General features: G+C 36.9%; 1 pseudogene; it reads right to left on the bottom strand.

The window, feature by feature from the left end:
* Nucleotides 1-6,366: 6,366 nt before the first annotated feature.
* Nucleotides 6,367-7,450, bottom strand: LOC127105683 (cytochrome c oxidase subunit 2-like; annotated as a pseudogene).
* Between the last annotated feature and the right edge of the window lie 263 nt (nucleotides 7,451-7,713).

Here is a 7,713-nt window from a genome sequence, read left to right as displayed (position 1 = left end):
CTCCTTCCAAGATGAACTTTGCTCTTGTAGAAACTCTCCTTATATAGTGAAAATCCCTTGGCAAAAGATGGAAATCTCCAAAATATCCATGCAGCTCAAGCCCAATGAAAAAACCCGAAAATTGGAAAATTAGAGTTTTAGGCTGACACTGGCCGTGTCAGCTGACACGGGCGGTCGTGTCAGACCACTGCCTTGTTATTTCCTTGCTGACACACCCCAGGTGACCTGACACGGGCGGTCGTGTCAGGCTGACACGGACGACCGTGTCAAACCACTGTTTTAGGCTTTTTTTGTACTTTCTTGGCCTTCCTCATGACACGGCCCGTGTCAGGTGACACGGGTGGCCGTGTCAGGTGACACGGGTGGCCGTGTCAGGCCTCCTGAACTAGAAAATCTTCTTATTTTGAACGCCAAAACTTTCCATTTTATCGCATTGAGTCCATTGGATCATCTTTGTGGACCTGGAGGGCATAAACACGACAACCGACGCGTAAAATCACGAAAAGACAAAATAAAACTGACAATTAATAAAATTGCTTAAATAACTTACGGGAATGAAAATTAACTTTAAAGGTACCATAATGTGTACACAGTGTCTCAAAGTTCTTGGTTTCTTGTCGAATAAGCAACGAAAATATAGTGAAAATGGTGACCGATCAAATGCAAATCCAAGCCATTTCAGGAAGTGACCAATTAACCAACCAAAAAAACTACTTTGCATCGAAACATAAAAATGTATACTAATATATATTGCTAACATTTAACTTGGTTAAATTAAATATAATTAAAATAAAAAGCAAAAGGATTGCTTCCCGGACGAGGAAATAGCTGTAACAAAGAGTAAGAGGAGGGAAAGATCATCTTTCACTCTACTTAGATGAAGCCTCTGAATCCAGATCGAAGAAAGTAAGGATCGACTTAGGCCCAGAGGATGTATCTCATCTTACCATACGCGCCCAGTGGGGAAGATATATTGCTACGTAATGATCGTACCCTAAAGACTATGTACATCTTAACTGAACAAGTATTAACACTAAGAGAGTCACCTGTGCTCAGACAAAGGGACTAGGAAGATAGATAATGGTTTATTCTTGAGTCGTATCCAGAAGGCATTATATCGCCATAGGACTACCTTGTTAGAGGTAGTGCCTATCTATCCCTTGTCATAGTAGGCCTCATCCGTTAATGCTAAGACGTGGATGCACTATAGGGCGCGAATCTTTTCTTTTTTTAAAACTAAAAACATAAGATGATAGGCCGAAGTTGGAAATTAAAGGTCCCGAGGTCCATAAAACAAAGGCATTATAAGCCCAATTATCATCCTGAGATAAGAATTATGACCTAAACGCGTGTATTGTGTTGCACGACTGGTAAGATAAAGGAGAGCCTTCCAAGTGTGCATCAGACTAGTAAATAGATTAACTACCAGCTAAGCTAATAGGATGGTGGTATAGCAAGGAAGTCCCCCTCAGAGAGGTGGGCCGGGTATGAGCGAGTCGAGACCATGGTGTAAGACCCCAATTTTGACCCTAATATCCCTTATGTAATTCCATCATAAGCATAAGCATTGGGATCATACCTTGGCATCCTCCTTACCCCTTCTTCATTGGGTTTGTTTTGGGAGAGATCACCAAGCATTTTGTGATTATATCCTACTTGTATATTATCATTTTACTAACTAAAATACCAAAAATATGTCTTTGTATTTGTCTAACTCTTTTGTAGGTAGGGCATGATCTCATTGATTCATCAAGATCACATCTAGGGTTTGAGACCCTCATGAATAAAGAGTAACCAATAATTGATTCAAGAATGATTATGAACATCATATATGAGTCCCAATGATCTCTACATGTTATATTGATCAAGTTTTCTTCAAGAGTTTGAGGGTGATTTGCCTTGGAAACCCTAGTTTGACTGGGTATCTTGAGTAACTTCTCCAACAAGCTATCTCACCAATTGATCAAAATTCTCAAGGGAAACTTCAAAATTAATCATCTTATGCATATATGAGCTACCATGAGCCAAGAAAGTCAAGAGAATTGGAAGTTAGCAAGTTGGTTGATGGTGGTTGGCCAGATGGATTCATCTGATCAAAACTAGGTCTCCCTAGACCCTATCTCCTAGACTTTTCATCATATGAAAATGATTCCAAGAGCAAACTTTCTCTAAATGAAATTACAAACAACTTTCATGTTGATACCTAGAGCTAGTTTTTCTTTTAAAATCATTTTCTATGTTGAAACATTATAGGTCATTTTGTCTAAACCCTAATCTGAAAGTCAATTTCCGAAGGCCATAACTTGCTCAATTTTTATGAGATGAAATATTTCCAAGTTGCACAATTAAATTAAATGTGTCTACTTAAACTTTTATGTTTGGAGTGGGAGCTGATTCAACTTTTTTGAGCATGTGATATGAGGTTACATTATAGGTCACTTTTGACCTATACCATTGATCAAGTGATTTTTCCAAACTTCAAAAATGCATAACTCTATCATTTCAAATCCAAATGATATGAAATTGGTGACCATTTTGAAGGTATTTTAGAGAGATACAACTTTTATGAAGACACTTTTCTCATTTGAAGCTCATATAAAAAGTTAAGCAAGGTGGAATATTGAGACATATGGCTTGACACTTAGAAAAAATTTGATATGTCAAAAATTCCCAAACTTCCACCTCAAATTTCTCCAAGTTCCAAGCTCCAAATGAAAAAGTGTTGAACATGAAAGTTGTTCCTCTTGATCTCACCTTCCTAAAGATCTCAAATTCATTCATTTTGGACAAGAAATGCATAGGCTGCACATGGCTTAAACAGGGTGACATCACTTGGCAAGGATCAAACTTCAAACATCAATGTGCATTTGCCTTGCAATCCAAGCTTACTTCAGAGCATCTGATATTTAATCATGGACCTCAAACAATCATTTCATGGGCCTATCCATCACCATTTGCCAAATTTGGAAAGTGAATATGAGTGTGCAATTATCAACCACTTCAGCTATAAATAGAGCTTCAATTACTCAGAATTGGATACACATTGGCGCCAACTTTGATCCCCCATTTCAAACCCTCACTTCTCAAAGGATAAGCCTGGAAAATTCTCTTGAATTTGAGCTTGAATCTCCACTATTTTGGAATTCAATTCTCCAGGAATCCATAGCTTTTTAACCTTTCAATCCTTCTCCTGCAAGCAAGTGGAGTGAGACCAAGCACAAGCAAGATCAAGATCCATCGAATCCAGACCTACATTGAAGGTATTTTCCAGAAATTTTGAACTCTTCGATTCTCTTAAATTCTTGCTCAATTCTATTGATTCTTTGGTTGTCTGAAGTCCTACCAATGTAGGCAAGAAGATTGAGTTGCTTTGAGGCCAAATCGAAGCAACTTAGTTCATGTACCTCAAATTTAAATTCCATATATCTCTCAATATACTTGGAATTGGAGTGAATAGAGGTCAAATTCGAGCTCAGTGCCATTTTTTCTTTAAGATCATGTCCTTGTTTTTCTTTTTGGTGACGGTTCATGCTAGACTAGTTCGGTGAGGTCCACCGGAGAAGATGACCGGAGCTCTGGCTCCGGCGATGAGTTGGCAAGGCTCTAAACCACAGGATCCATCCATTACGTTTTAATCTTGATCATTAGTTTTAAATACCAATTGTGCAGCGCTGTTGACTTTAGTCCATGTGGAACGCGCGCTTAGGACCATCTGATCTGCCACCTCAATTAATGAGGGAGGTCTGATGGTCCACGTAATTTTGATTTTCTGAATTTTCATTTTAATTGCATTATTTTCAATAATTCATATTAAATTCAATATTGATCCAAAAAATATGGGACTTTCACCAAAAAAAATCAAATATTTTTCTCTTTCATATTTTGAATTAAAATTATTTTTTGGATCATTATTAATATTTTTCATGAATTAATTGATTTTGCATTTGTTTTTAATTGTTTAAAAATATTTTTAAATGTCCAAAAATTATGAAATTTTTTCTCCAAGGTCCTTTGACCTTGTTTGGCCTATGATAAATCTCATGGCCATTTCTTTGGTGTTTTGATGAGATTTTAGGAATTGGACAAACCATATTTGATTTGAATGCACTATTTTATTACTTTTAATTGAATAAATGCCAATTATTTTTTGTTGACCACTTGTATTGACTTGTTTGAGTTTGCTTATTGTTGTTGGGCCTTGGTCAAGGTTGATTTGACTTTGTCAAGTTAATATCATTGAATTTAGGGAATTGATGGAATGTACATTCCATCTCCCAAAATGAATGAATGATATTAATTTGGTAAAAGTCCTCCTTTGACCAATTTGTGATTTCATTCCTTCCCCTCCCACTTCATCTCATTCCTCTTCTTTTTTCATTCATTCCATTTGGCCTATGACATCTCAAAGTCCTAATGCTAGTTGATTGAAAAATTGACATGAGTATGGATGAGATTAGGCCACACCTTTTGCATATTTTTTGTGTGTGGTATGTTTCATGAGCATAGTCCATTATACTATGTCTCTAACATGCATTAACACCAAAATTCTATTGCCCGACCTCAAATAATTGTGACTTCTACATAAGTCCAATTACGATTGCTTAACATAGCGCTAAATTTGTGACATAAAAGGCATAAGCATTCTAGTTAGTGAGATTGTAAGTCTCCTCTCTTTCATGGTATTGTGTGGAAACTTGGCCTTCTTTCCTTCCTTTGGAAGATGTTTTGGTTCAAGGATCCATGCTTGTGATAAGTAGGTTGAGTGTTCTCCAAAGAATGTCTTGAAATGAAAAACAAAACAATACTAACTTCTAACTTACTAACTATTTACTTTTAATTTCAAGCTTTTACTTTAATGCAATTTACTTTTAGCACTCTATTTCATTTGCCATTATTCATATCATTCTAATTGTTTATGTTAATGCAATTTTCACTTTGTCCATTTGGACCATATTGTGTGATATATTTTGTTTGTGTATACTTTGCTTGTTTGTGTGGTCTTTGACCATTAATGCACATAATAATAAGAAAAACCCTAAAAAATCTTTTGAGTGGACTGTTGGTTTGATCTTGGACAAATGGACTTAGAATCTAGGCATCCTACCTAAGCTAATGGACTTGGCCAATGCCAACTTGTTGAAGAACCAAGTGCTTGCAATTTGAAACTTCATCTGATACATCATTCAAGATCTCTCTAAGTTCATCTGCAACATGATCATTGTGAAGCTGTTATTTTGAACCTGTGACTTGTGGAATTCATATGTTACATGGGCTATTTTGGAGAAGACCATGGAATGGATAAGCTTGGATGTGGCCATCTTTATTTAATGCCTTGCTCTTCAAGATAATATAATTGTGCATATGTGTGTTGTTTGATTCTAAAAGTCCAAGGGAATTCTGGGTTTCTATTGACATACTTGTCTATTGGATTGCTACCCATTTGGTCAGATATTTTCAACTCTAAACTTTTAATTTTTGTACATAGGGTAGTCTCTTCATCTTCTCCCCATTTCTTTAATTTCAAAATATCTCCCTCCATTTTTTAAAAATCTTCTTTGTGTTAACTACTTTTGTTCTAAAACTTTGACCACTTTTACAAAAAGATAGAAACTTTGGCCTTATGCCATTGCATTTTCAAACTTCTTTTCTTAAATCAAACTTGTAAATAAACTTAACTATACTTGACTTAAATTTTCAAAAATCCAAAAAGAAATAACTCATTCAAACCATTTTTAGGACTTTGTGCCTTTCAAACTTAAATTTTGTTAAAATCAACACACTCATTTTGAATTTTATACCCCGAACTACGAGGTTTTGATCCCTCATTTTTATGTTGGTACGTAGGCACAAGACCGAAGGTCTTGTCAAACACAAAAATATAATTAATGAATTCTTTTCTCATCCCCCCATTCTATTTGTTTGTAAACATTACTTTGTACAAAATACATATGCACACAAAAAGGGCTCCCTAGGAGTACCTAGGACACTTTGGGTGCTAACACCTTCCCTCTGTGTAACCAACCCCCTTACGTGTGATCTCTGATATTTTATTAGTTTTTATTTGAAAACTTCTTACTCTTTGGGTTTTGTTCGTACTTTTTCTCTTTTCCCTTGGAAACAATAAAAGTGCGGTGACGACTCTTGTTAATTGATCTCTAGCTTGTCAATAACTTGATGATCATGAATTTCCCGTTACACATAGATACGACCTTCTTAGTAGATCGCCAAGGTGAGACTCTTGAATCAAAGGTAGACAGCCTAAGAGGCTTCACTCCACTCGTTGTTTACTAAACGAGCGTTAGAGCGAGCGAAGCCTTCCATTTAGTGGCTTCCCCCTTATACCTCACCCTACTCTTTCATTTTCGCTTAAGTTTCCCCTGTTTATGGGATTAATTGATTGGATACCTGAGAACCATAATCTTTACTAGGAATAGCTTCTATGATGATAGGCGTAAAGGCATGATTAGTTCCACAAATCTCACTGCACTGACCATAGTAAACCCCTTCTCGTTGTACCGAAATAGAGATCTGATTTAAACGACCAGGTACAACATCACATTTGACACCTAAGGAAGGTACAACCCAACTATGTGGTACATCAACAGGTGTTACAATAATACGTAGATAAGTTTTGGCTGGTACAACCACTCTATTGTTCACTTCTAATAAACGTGATTGACCCAATTCTAGATCATCTTCTGGAATCGTATAACTGTCAAAAGTGAGTGACTGTTCATCGGAATTGTTATAGTCTGAATACTCATAAGTTCGATACCATTGATGTCCAATGGCTTTGATAGTCATGGCTGGATCTACCATTGAGTATAACAAAGCATTTAGAAAGAGTGGCCCCACATTAGAGCATATACCTCGAGCAAAGCGAAGAGGTTTTACCTAGCATTAGAAACTGAATCCATTGTTTATAGTCTTCTCTCTCCCTTACCAAGCATCTTCAAACCTCCTAGATTTATTGTTTATAGTCTTCTCTCTCCCTTAGGCGAACTTTCGATTTTGAGTAAGTTCCTATGTCAGAAAGAGTGGCCCCACATTTCCGGTTGGAGACCTGGTTCGAGATGCATATCTTGAAAGAGAGACATCACCTCGCCCAACATCCCTTCCTTTTCAATAGTAAGTTTGAGAGCCAAATCCAAAAGCTTAATTAAAAATCAGTTGATCTTGATCCAATTCTCGATGCATAGGGCGAAATCTGGTTGAAGCCCCCGATCATTTTTAGTAGTGCTGCTCGCTATAAATATATTTTTGAGGACAGCTAATGTCAAAAATTATGGTTAATTATGAATCTTCTTCTCATAAATACCATCGAAGAAGAGCATATCCACCTTGAAGACCTTCTGGAAAGTTGCCTATGGAAAGAGCATACCCAACCAATATGAGCTTGTCCGAGACTTGCCATTCCCATGGAAGAATGTTTCCCTGCGTATTGATTCATTACCGACTGAATGCAATATGCTTGCTTCTATTCCCTCTGAGCGATTAATCGTGATTGTATAGTTGTAAGGAATCCCCTTGGGAGTTAAGGGATAGGTGAAAGAAGAGGGGGTGGAAGAACTACTTCAAGTCATCCATAAGATTCCATACCTTTCTGGCTATACGGAAGGGCGAAATGGATCATCAGAGGGTGGAAATTTACTCCAATTGGAATAATGGCTTTTCCATAGAGATTGCATGCCCATTTTAGGGATTAATCACTTC

This window comes from Lathyrus oleraceus, chromosome 1, assembly GCF_024323335.1.
Source record: "Lathyrus oleraceus cultivar Zhongwan6 chromosome 1, CAAS_Psat_ZW6_1.0, whole genome shotgun sequence".
In the NCBI taxonomy this organism is placed as follows: Eukaryota; Viridiplantae; Streptophyta; class Magnoliopsida; order Fabales; family Fabaceae; genus Lathyrus; species Lathyrus oleraceus.
The sequence above is the reverse complement of the archived record's forward strand: the minus strand, read 5'-3'. Positions and strand labels throughout refer to the sequence as shown.